This window comes from Bos indicus, chromosome 6 (genome assembly GCF_029378745.1).
Source record: "Bos indicus isolate NIAB-ARS_2022 breed Sahiwal x Tharparkar chromosome 6, NIAB-ARS_B.indTharparkar_mat_pri_1.0, whole genome shotgun sequence".
Classification (NCBI taxonomy): Eukaryota; Metazoa; Chordata; class Mammalia; order Artiodactyla; family Bovidae; genus Bos; species Bos indicus.
In genome coordinates this window covers 10,330,934-10,344,027 of record NC_091765.1, presented here as the reverse complement: position 1 = coordinate 10,344,027, position 13,094 = coordinate 10,330,934, and positions in this window count along the sequence as shown.

The window sequence follows — 13,094 nt, the reverse complement described above, 5'->3', positions numbered from 1 at the left end:
CATTCGGCATGGCTCAGTTTCATTAAGCCATTTTTTTTTTTTTTTTTTTTACTCAACTACATTTTGGAGTAATTCATTATGTAACAATAGATAACTACTAATGGAATAGTTACACCTTCTTTCAAGTAGTAACAGTTACAGTCAGTTCAATATCTGAGTGATCTGTAATATGACATTTTGTCATATATGTATATAGAATATTTTATTTGATTTAACCTTATGATATCTGTGTGGAAAGAAAAATATACCTTATAGTTGATGACAAATTACTTCCTAAAATGTTATATCTGTTGTATCATTGAGAAATTTTAAGGATAAGCATATATTTTAGAAATACATGAATTTTGGAATGCACTATACCATTTTTTTCCCTATTGTGATGTAAGGACCATCTATATTAAAATAACCAGTAGTGAGACCTGAGAAAAGAAGGCTAAATTCAGGGCAAGCTCTCTGGAAATCAGTCGGAGCCTCTAGGTCTGGATGATATGAATCCTGAATTAAAGCATTTCAAGGAGATGAAAATCAATCTAGCATATAGTTTTGAAAGTCTCCAGTCTGGTCCTTTACTCTCCATAGGCAACTACTTTAAAATCTTTCAATATACATTTTAAGTTTACTTACATAATTCTATATGATACATGTATTCTGTTGATTCTTTAATTCATTTTTTCCAGCTTTGCACAATATTTAGTGATTTTCACCTATGGTAAAATGTAATCAGTCTCTGTTACAGTCCCTCCCTGCTCCAGTCTATTTTCTCTCCCCTCCAAAGCTCTCAGTAAAAAATATATCATAATTTGGTATCTATACTTGATGACTACATAAGCACTTCTATCAGTACCATACAATGCTATAGTTACTTTTCCATTGGGTTTGCCATCACCCCCAACTGTTAGCATTAATACATGGTTGTTTATTGATGTTCTTTAGTATTTAATTCTTCTTATATAGATAATCCTAAAAATTATTCACCTGTAAGCTTATTTCAATACAGTAAAATGTATAAATTATTAATTTCAGTATACTCTTGCTGGAGATATCTGTCAAGGATCCTGATTTTTTTCTTCCATTCAGAACTTTTTTTCTTCTTTTTTTTACTATATCTATTCAATAGAAGATAACTTAGGTATTTCCTCTACCATTTTCTTTGTTCTGTGTTAAATTCTTCATTAACTGGATCTCATATCTCACCTTTAATTTTGTTGGTTTGTTTATTCATTTTGAGCATCCCATGGCTTCCTTTCAAAGGAAACACAGACAGTATCTTGCAAATTGTTGTTGTTCAGTCACTAAGCTGTGTCTGGCTCTTTGTGACTGCATGGACTGCAGCATGCCATGCTTCCCTATCCTTCACTATCTCCCCCAGTTTTCTCAAACTCGTGTCTGTTGAGTCGATGATGGCACCCAAACATCTCATTATCTGTCACTTCCTTCTCCTCCTGTCCTCAATCTTCCCAGCATCAGGGTCTTTTCCAATGAGTCAGTTCTTAGCATCAGGTGGCCTAAGTATTGAAGCTTCAGCATCAGTCCTTCCAATGAATATTCAGAGTTGATTTCCATTAGTATTGACTAGTTTAATCTCCTTGCTGTCCAAGGGACTACCAAGAATCTTCTCTAGCACCACAATTTGAAAGCATCAATTCTTTGACTCTCAGCCTTCTTTCATTCCAGCTCTCACATCTGTACATGTAAATTGTAAAGTTCCTTAATTACAGATTACCTGGTTGGAAATAATTTTTCCTCAAAAATGTGAAATATTTACCCATTGTTTTATTTCATATTGTTTTGGCAAAGATTTATGCCTTTTAAATCAGTTATTTGCAAGCAAATATATTGTTTTTTTTTTTCTTTGTATTCTTCTCATTTTGTTTTTGTCCCAGTTTCCTCATTGCAAGCTTTAGATTTCCTGTATATATTTGATTATATACATTTTAATATAGATTTGATATTTCTCATTATCATATTAAAAGTAGCATGGTCCTTCTTGGAATGGACACCTATGAAATTTGGTTCTTATGAATTGTATCTATTATTTCTGTGGTGCATTTCTTCACTCCAGCTTCTCTTCCTTTGTCCAACTTTTGTTGGTTGAATATTGGATCTCCTGAAATGATTCTCTCCTTGACCTCTTTCCCACAATACTTTACTTTCTAGGAGGTTTTCTTGCCTATATTTTCCTTAGAATATTTGTTTCCTGATTATTGTTTATTTCATGATAAAACAATTTTTTTTTGGTTACCAATTCATAAAATGGTAAATGGAAGCTCTGAGTTTGTGTGTCTGCCTTATGTGAAGAATGCTAAGAGGGCGCTTAGATATTTGACTGTTGGGCAGCCCTCACACTGCTGAGACACATAGAAAAAGAGTGGTCCCAAAGAGAAATATTTTAAAGTTCCACATACAATTTACAAGAACAGCTGTTCTGCTGAGTGTCAGAAAGGGACTAAGAATTTAACTTTACATTGTAGAGATCAGAGATCAGCAAGGTCTGTTCACCATGTATTTTTGTACTGACCATTAGTTAAGAATGGTTTTTACATCTTCTAATGATTTTTTAAAAGGCTACTTTTGGCACATGAAAATTATATATAAAGTGCAAACTTCATTGTCTATAAATAAGCATTTATTGTAATCCAGCCAATTTATTTGTGTATTGTCTCTGGTTACTTTTATTCTATACAATCAGTTGTACTAGTTGAATAGTTGTGACTGAGATTGTATTTAACCTCTCGTTGGTTTATACTGATATTGGGCTTACTACAAATTACAGCGATGTAGTTGTAAGTTGACACAATTTAAACTGTCATGCGTAATATGATAATACAGTGTATTTTCTTTGTGTTTGTTATTAGTCAATATCTATTGCATAAAAACAAAAAGGAAATGTACAATCCAAATGCCATGCTTTTAAGGGGTTTAGATAATTTTCTTACATGATTATATGGCAAGACATTTTAGTTATGCATCTATACTCTGGTTGGACTAAAATAATACAATATATATATATAAAGATTCACCAACTTGCAAAAATTAGTTGTAAAAATAGAAATATTAAAGTAGAATATTTTATCACCATGGAATTTTTACACATATACACACACATACACACACACATAGGTCAAAATGAGGCTACAACAAAAGTAAGTTTCCAGGTTATTCATTTGTTAGCCAAGAAGGGAAAGCTATTTACCTATGGTGACTTAATTAAATCATGTTTGACTACAGAGGCTGAAGAAATGTATTCAGAGAAAATAAACTTAAGACTGTTAACCTTCAGTTGTACCAATGGATTTACAAGTCTAGGACATCAGGAGAAATATCAATAATAAATTAAAAAACAAGATTTCCTATTTTTCTTTGGCTCTTGGTGAATTGACAGATATTACCAATACTATTTAGTTGTTTGTTTATTTGAGAAGCCAAAGCTGAGCTTGAAGTGACTGAAGAATTAACTTCTATGAATAGCTTGTGTGGTATAGCCACAGCCAAGAATTGATAAAAACATAAATTTAGTTCAACCAGAAATGGATTTCACTAAGATGTATTACAAATAAAGGGCATATAAATATATGTGGAAGAGAAAAAGGTGTGATTGGACAAATATTAAAAGCTTGTAAGAACTTAATGCTTATCATTATGTTTTTATTTATTTATTTATTTTAGTAGCAGGTAAATTTGCAATAATTATTTGAATCTCAGTTCAGTCCAGTTCAGCTCAGTCACTCAGTCATGACCGACTTTTCGCGACCCCATGGACCAGAGCACGGCAGGCCTCCCTGTCCATCACCAACCCCCAGAGATTACTCAAACTCATCTCCATTGAGTCAGTGATGCCATCCAACCATCTCATCTTTAGTCATCCCCTTATCATCCTGCCTTCAATCTTTCCCAGCATCCAGGTCTTTTCAAATGAGTCAGCTGTTTGCATCAGGTGGCCAAAGTATTGGAGTTTCAGCTTCAGCATCAGTCCTTCCAATGAATATTCAGGACTGATTTCCTTTAGGATGGACTGGTTGGATCTCATTGCAGTCCAAGGGACTCTCAAGAATCTTCTCCAATACCACAATTCAAAAGCATCAATTCTTCATCATTCAGCTTTCTTTACAGTCCAACTCTCACATCCATACACGACTACTGGAAAAACCATAGCCTTGACTAGACAGACCTTTTTTGGAAAACTGATGTCTCTGGTTTTGAATATGCTGTCTAGGTTAGTCATAACTTCCCTTTCAAGGAGTAAGTGCCTTTTAATTTCATGGCTGCAATCACCATCTGCAGTGATTTGGAAGCCCCCCAAAATAAAGTCTGCCACTGTTTCCCCATCTATTTGCCATGAAGTGATGGGGCCAGATGCCTTGATCTTAGCTTTCTGAATGTTGAGCTTTAAGCCAAAGTTTTCACTCTCCTCTTTCACTTTCATCAAGAGGCTCTTTAGTTCTTTGCTTTCTGCCATAAGAGTGGTGTCATGTGAATATCTGAGGTTATTGATATTTTTCCCAGGAATCTTGATTCCAGCTTGTGCTTCATCCAGCCCAGCATTTCTCATGATGTACTCTGCATAAAAGTTAAATAAGCAGGGTGACAATATAGAGCCAGTTTGGAACCAATCTTTGTTCCATGTCTAGTGCTAACTGTTGCTTCCTGACCTGCATACAGATTTCTCAAGAGGCAGGTCAGGTATTCTGGTATTCCGATCTCTTTCAGAATTTTCCAAAGTTTATTGTGATCCATGCAGTCAAAGGTTTTGGCATAGTCAATAAAGCAGAAATAGATGTTTTTCTGGAACTCTCTTGCTTTTTCGATGATCCAGCAGATGTTGGCAATTTGATCTGTGGTTCCTCTGCCTTTTCTAAATCCATCTTGAACATCTGGAAGTTCATGGTTCACATATTGCTGAAGCCTGCCTTGGAGAATTTTGAGAATTACTTTGCTAGCGTGTGAGATGAGTGCAATTGTGTTGTAGTTTGAGCATTCTTTGGCATTGCCTTTCTTTAGGATTGGAATGAAAACTGACCTTTTTCAGTCCTGTGGCCACTGCTGTGTTTTCCAAATGTGCTGGCATATTTAGTGTAGCACTTTCACAGCATCATCTTTTAGGATTTAAAATAACTCAACTGGAATACCATCACCTGCACTAGCTTTGTCCATAGTGATGCTTCCTAAGGCCCACTTGACTTCACATTCCAGGATATCTGGCTCTAGGTGAGTGATCACACCATCATAATTACCTGAGTCATGACAATCTTTTTTGTACAGTTTTGTGTATTCTTGCCAGCTCTTCTTAATATCTTCTGTTTTGAATCTCATATATGGTTAAACCAGTATTCCATACTGATCTTTATTTGGTCTTATGAGCTTAACCAACATTACTTGCATGCATTTTTATCAGAAATAAAAGTTAAATATTTCAACTTAGTTATAGGTCTTTAAAGGAGTAGGTGCTATAATTTAATTGCACCTCTCTAGGCTCATGGCTGACATTGACATTTTTATAAAAGAAAATTATTCTCAACTGCTATTAACATTGAGTAGCTCTGGAAATTAGCTTTTGCTAAAGATGTGAGATGAGTGTGTGCTGAGTCACTTCATTCCTGTCTGATTCTTTATGACTATATAGACTTTAACCCCCCAGGCTCCTTTTTCCATGGAATGCTCCAGGCAAAATTACTGGAATTGGTTGCCATGCCCTGCTCCAGGGGTTCTTCCTGACACAGGCATAGAACCCATATGTCTTATGTTTCCTGTATTGGCAGGTATGATTTTTACAAGCACCACCTGGGAAGCTCACATTCTTGATAATGTTCTTTAAATGCATTTAACCTAAATTTGCAAGGCAAAAAAGTGCTGATATGCGAAATATATACTATGTTGACATTTAGATGAAAACTAATATTGTTCAAACCACCAGTAATATTAAACTGCTCTATATACTTGCTGTACTCTCAAAGGTAAGGTATAAAGTGAGAGCACCACCACCCCTCCCACTCCAGTTTGCAGCAGATGTATTTTCTGAGCTCAAACCACAGTTCTAGCAGCTTTTTTTTCCAGACCTCCGTAGAAATGCAAAGGAAAATTTCATATTTCAAAATATATTTATTCAATTGAAGACCTTTCACCCAACCTGCAATTGGAAGTGATTAATCTGCAAAATAATCATATACTGAGGGAAATATCAATAGAAAAATGTAAGAGAATTTGGTATTTCCTTTAAGCCTTGAATAATCTCAATTAAAATCATATGCTCATTGATTTCTATCAATATTTGTCAATACCTATCATAGTGAAAAGACATTTTCAAAGATGAAATACAAATATCTCATCACATCCCATCATTAACAGATGAGCATTTGGAATTTTTCGATGATAAGTAATACTAACTTTGAATTTTAATTAAGTGAAATATTATTTATTCCCTATTTTAGTTTGCTAGGGCACCATAATAATTATGACAATCTGATGGATTTAAACAACAGTTTTGTTGTCTCACAGATCTGAAGGGTAGTAGTTCAAGTCAAGGCTTTCTCATGTGTTTCTTTCTGAGGGATAGGGAAGAATCTGTTTTCAGTCTGTCTTCTGAGTGATTTAGTAGTGGTCTTCAGAGTCCCTCCACTTGTTGACACATTGTCCCAATCTCTGACTGATGATCATAGTAATGATCAAGGTAAATGATGGCATTTACCTTGTGTGCATATCTGTCTCCATTTTTTTTCATTTTATAATGACATCAATTATACTGAATAGGGCCCATCCCAGTGAACTTATTTTAGCTTGATTACTTCTGTGAAGACATGATCATCAAATGAGCCCACATTCTGATGTTTAGGACTTCAACATAAAAATTTTTAGAGAACAGAATTCAACCCATAAATTCTTTGAAAACGAATTTCATTCTTCTTATTAGCAAAATTATACTATAAAATTTATTATTTTTTATTTGAATATCAGTCATTATAGTTAATGTAAATGGATTATATATTAGTGCTACTCCTTTGCTCACCAATCTATGTGGTGAGTCATATTTTAGTTTCTCTATGTGTCAGTTTATCCAGATATGCATCCTCCATTTGTAGGAAAGAATTGAATACATGGCTGGAAGGTTTTGTGGAGAAGACTCAGTAGGCTAATTGTTCCTTTATGTTCAGCCCTTTTTCCTGATTTAAATTCAACTCCTCCAGCCTTCCAACTATTGTACTTGGGGCTTGTAATTCTCAATATTTTCTTAGGTTCTTATATATAAACCATATTCATGATTAGTTTTCAAAAATAATTTTTGCTTCCAACTCCAAGTTGTTTGCCATCCATCCATCTACTTCTTATGTCCATCTTGTCTGTTGTACCTTGAGTCCAATTAAGTGTTCAGTGAAGAAAACTGAGATTAGGAGTATACAGAAATGGCCAAGCCCTCATTCTCAGTCATTGTCTAGGGGTAGCCTGGAAATAACAAGGTTTCAGTGTAAATGCTGAGGCAGATCCTAAAGACAGCATAGCTGAAATTTGTAGGCTAACTGCACTCCCTGAAGTTGAATGGCAAGTTCTTTTTTGAAGGGATATTTGAATAATACATCCCCATTGTTGATGCAGTTCACTTCATAGTGCTACTTAGATTTACTATTTTTTTTACTCTTTGTTTAAATTTTTTAAAGGAGTTTTCATTTCACAGAAAAATTAAAGGGAATGTAAAGAGATATCCCATTTACATCCTACAGTCATATATGCATATATTAGTGAACTCAGGTCCAGTTGCCAGCTGCTCTTAAATCAATACCCAAGGGGCAATTGTTGATAGAAAGGAAAGTTGCTTTTAATCAGAATGTTGGCAAACTTGGGAAATAGTGGACTCATTGTTCTCCAAAAACTGTTTGCAAAGATTCTGCCCAGCCATGAGTTTTCTGAAGGGAGAAAGGGAAATAATCTCTGTTAATCTTTGAGATGGGGGTCAGAGTCATCACCATCCCCCAGTGCATGCAGGCTTGTTGACTTCTTTCTTTATATGCCATCTTGTTCACACAGTTTATTCACACAATTTGATTGCAAGGTTACTGAAGGGGAATCTAGGAAAGAGATCGATCATCTGTTAATTACTTGTCCTTTATTTCCACGTCTTTGATCTACAGAAAGAGCCAACAGGTTAGGCAAGATCAAAAGATCTGAAAGGTTTGCTAGGGCCAAAAAGGAGTAGAGACTGTGTGTGTTGAGGGGGTGAGGGTGGTGGTGCCTGGTTTAATACTTACAATGTAGCTTGCCTTAAATTGGAAAGAAAAGGGATTCCCTGCTGAGGGTGGTTTCCTGCAAAGAGCTGCTTACAAATATCCTCCTCCATTATTAGCATTCTCCCACCAGAGTGGTATATTTGTTACAACTGATGAACCAGCACTGAGGCATCACAATCAAAGTACCTTATTGGCCTAAAAGCTGAGCCTCCCAAAAGAACTAGATTGTCATAAATCTTCTCCCCCAAAGTTTTGCAGCTCTTATCACTAGTGAGAAGTCAACAGCACAACAAAACAGACATTGTCACAAAATCATGTCACCCATGACTTTGCTATCACATGCGCAATATGAGTATAGTTCCTCCTCTGTTCCAGTTGGGTTTTTATGCTGACAGGAAACTTACAAGATGAGGTAATCTTAAGAAACAATGGACGTTCCTCATTACCTTTTGTAACTATCTATTCTAAACTGCCTCATTCTTTTGAGGGGTCCGAATCTCTGGTGCCATACTTTTCTCAGTCAGGATTAAGGCTGTTGGGGAAGAAAATTTTTCCTCTGTCCTCTTACATTTGATGTCTGGGGCTGAAAATTAACAAATTACACATCAGCAAGAGGTAAAAGGGCAATTCTGTCATGCAAATAATATGGCTTTGTTTCAGAACTGAAAGGTAGGGGTTATGTTATAATTCTTCCAATAGTACATAAACTCCTCACTGAAAATTTCTCTACAACCAACACTATAAATTCTGAAGATTTTAAGTTGCAGATTTCAGGACTGCATGCATCAAAATCTGAAGCTACTATAGAGCCCTTTTGTGTTTTAGTCAGTTCAGTTCTGTTCAGTCACTCAGTCATATTGGACTCTTTGCGACCCCATGGACTGCAGCACACCAGGCTTCCCTGTCCATCACCAACTTCCGAGCTGACTCAAATCCACATCCATTGAGTCAATGATGCCATCTACTATCTCACTGTCTGTTGCCCCCTTCTCTGCCCGCCTTCAATCATTCCCAGAATCAGGGTCTTTTCCAATGAGTCACTTCTTCCCTTCAGGTGGCTGTTGTCTTGGAGTTGCAGCTTCAACATCAGTCCTTTCGATGAATATTCAGGACTGATTTACTTTAGGATGGACTGGTTTGATCTCCTTCCTGTCCAAGGGGTTCTCAAGAGTCTTCCCCGACACCACAGTTCAAAAGCATCAATTCTTCAGCACTCAGCTTTCTTTATAGTCCAGCTCTCACATCCATACATGACTACTGGAAAAACCATAGATGGACTAGATGGACCTTGTTGGCAAAGTAATGTCTCTGCTTTTTATTGTGCTGTCTAGGTTAGTCATAACTTTGCTTCCAAAGAGCAAGTGTCTTTTAATTTCATGGCTGCAGTCACCATCTGTAGTGATTTTGGAGCCCCCCAAAAGAAAGTCTGTCACTGTTTCCATTGTTTCCCCATCTATTTGCCATGAAGTAGTGGTACAAGATGTAATGATTTTAGTTTTCTGAATGTTGAGCTTAAGACAACTTTTTCACTCTCCCCTTACACTTTCATCAAGAGGATCTTTAGTTCTTTTTTCTGCTGTAAGTATGGTGTCATCTGCATATCTGCAGTTATTAATATTCCTCACAGCAATCTTGATTCTAGCTTTTGCTTCATCCAGTCCAGCATTTTTCATGATGTACTCTGCATTTAAGTTAAATAAGCAGGGTGACAATATACAGCCTTGACATGCTCATTTTCTGATTTGGAACCATTCTGTGGTTCCATGTCCAGTTCTACTGTAGCTTCTTGACCTGCATACAGATGCCTAAGGAGGCAGGTATGGTGGTCAGGTGTTCCCATCTCTTTAAGAATGTTCCACAGTTTGTTTTTGATCCACACAGTCAGAGGCTTTGGTATAGTCAAGAAAGCAGAAATAGATGCTTTTCTGGAACTCTCTGGCTTTTTTGATGATCCAACAGATGTTGGTAATTTGATCTCTGGTTCCTCTGCCTTTTCTAAATCCAGCTTGAACATCTGAAAGTTCGTGCTTCATGTACTATTGAAGCCTATCTTGGAGAATTTTGAGAATTACTTTGCTAGCGTGTGAGATGAGTGCAATTGTGTTGTAGTTTGAGCATTCTTTGGCATTGCCTTTCTTAGGGATTGGAATGAAAACTGACCTTTTTCAGGCCTGTGGCCACTGCTGCATTTTCCAAATTTGCTGGCATATTGCATGCAGCACTTTCACAGCATCATCTTATAGGATTTGAAATATCTCAACTGGAATTCCATCACCTCCAAAAGCTTTGTTTGTAGGGATGCTTCCTAAGGCCCACTTTACTGCACATTCCACGATATTTGGATCTAGGTGAGTGATCACACCATCATGATTATCTGGGTCATGAAGATCTTTTTTGTGTAGTTTTTCTGTGTATTCTTGCCAACTCTTCTTAATATCTTGTGCTCTGTCAGGTCCATACTATTTCTGTCCTTTATTGAGCCCATCTTTGCATGAAATGTTCCCTTGGTGTCTCTAATTTTCTTGAAGAGATCTCTAGTCTTACCCATCCTATTGTTTTCCTATATTTCTTTGTATTGATCACTAAGGAAGACTTTTTTCTCTCCTTGTTATTCTTTGGAGCTCTGCATTCAGATGGATACATCTTTCCTTTTCTCCTTTGCCTTTCACTTGTCTTTTTACAGCTATTTGTAAGGCCTCCTCAGACAAGCATTTTGCTGTTTTGCAATTTTTTCTTGAAGATGGTTTTGATCACTGCCTCCTGTGCAATGTCACTTCCATCTATTGCTCTTCAGGCACTCTATCAATTCTAATCTCTTGAATCTATTTCTCACTTCCAGTGTATAATCATAAGGGATGTGATTTAGGTTACACCTGAATGATCTAGTGGTTTTCCCTACTTTCTTCATTTTAAGTCTGAATTTGGTAATAAGAAAGAAGTTCATGATTTGAGCCACAGTCCCTATTCAAATTTTTGGCCTCTTTTCATTGGGTATATGGGTTGGTGACTTATTCTCAGGTGAGAGAAATGGCTTACCTGCTATAGTGGTCCCTTGTTATGGCAGAAAATTCAAGTTGTAGCTGTATACCTTTTAGTTTTGAGGGAATTAGCCTGGTATGACCCCTTCCCTGCTGCTGCTGCCACTGCTGCCTAGGTCGCTTCAGTAGTGTCCAACTCTGTGCAACCCCATAGATGGCCTCCTACCAGGCTCCTCTGTCCCTGGGATTCTCCAGGCAAGAACACTGGAGTGGGTTGCCATTTCCTTCTCCAATGCATGAAAGTGAAAAATGAAAAGTGAAAGTGAAGTTGCTCAGTCGTGTCTGACTCTTAGCGACCCCATGGACTGCAGCCTACCAGGTTCCTCCGTCCATAGGATTTTCCAGGCAAGAGTACTGGAGTGGGGTGCCATTGCCTTCTCCGGACCCCTTCCCTAGATCCCTAGAAAACTTACTGAAGGAACTGTTCTCTGATTCTTCATAAGGTTTGCTTATACCTTCTAGAGCACATGGCTGTTACTGAAACCTACACTGTGTTAACCTCCTATTTAGTTTCCCTGTCTGCAGATATCTTGAGGTAATGAATTTCTTTAATGCTTTTCAGGGTATTCAGATAGCTCAATTTTCTGAAGACTATATTATGGCAGAAAATGAGAACATTAACATAGACCTGGAACAAATTATGTTTTTGCCATTCCATGTGAATTTGAACTATTTCTGATCTTTCTTTGTTTTTTTTTTTTTTTCTTTCCTTTTTTTTTTTTTTTTTTGAGAGGGTGGTATATAAAAGAATACATTTGACAAATCAATGACTGCATATTATATACCTAAATTTTCAATCTATTCTTGCAAAAATTCTATCTCATGGATGGTGGGCACAACTGTGTCTATGGCTTGCTTGAGACTGTGGTATTCTACAGTTCTTGTGTTAAGACCTGCCTGAACTATACAACATAGTTTTTTTGTGTGTGATTTGTATGAAATATGACTACTCCCACCCCCTTTAGATTTTTAAGGTATCATTAGTATCTTCTATTTCCCTGGATATAATGATGATGATGTGGTTTACTACAGAGGTTTTCCTCCTGTAATAGCTTTTGCCCATTAGTCCAAAGACTTTTATGGGTGTTATTCCAACTTCCAAGTATATAGGTTTCAATTATACACACATGGCATTGATAAAGTGGCTTACCCACTGGTGCTAATGGTTAAAGAATCCATCTGCCACTGCAGGAGATGTAAGAGATGCAAGTTTGATTTGTGGGTCTGGAAGATCCCCTGGAGGACAGCACTGCAACCCACTCCAGTATTCTTGCCTGGAGAATCCCTTGGACAGAAGAGTCTGGGGGGTTCAGTGCATAGGGTCACAAAGAGTTGGACACAGCTTAGCACAGGGTAGATAAATGACCCTGGGTGGGTAGATGGAAAAAGTAACAACTGTAAACCAGATTCTGACTTGGATGTCCATTATCTAGTTTCTGTTCATTTTCTAAAAGAGGGACCATGGTGATGCTCTAGGTATCTGGCATAAATATCACATTATAACCTGTAGCCAACAGTCACTGAAATTTCTGGGGTTTCTCTTTTCCCATTGTATGTGAACTGGATTTTATCCTTTTAGGAAAAAGATCAGAGGAATGATTATACTATACACATGCCTTGGTGTTGTTGGTCCTTCCTCTGTAGGTTCCTGTGTTCACAATCACTTATAGCTATGTGCTTATTTATTCATGTTTTGTATAGAACACCCACAAACACATGCACACTCATGGAGTCCTTTCTTTGCAGAGTAATGCAAGACCATAAAAATAAATTTATAAGCTGAAATCATACAAAGTATTCTTAATTGAATCAACAGAAAATATGATTTTCCATAAACGCTAAG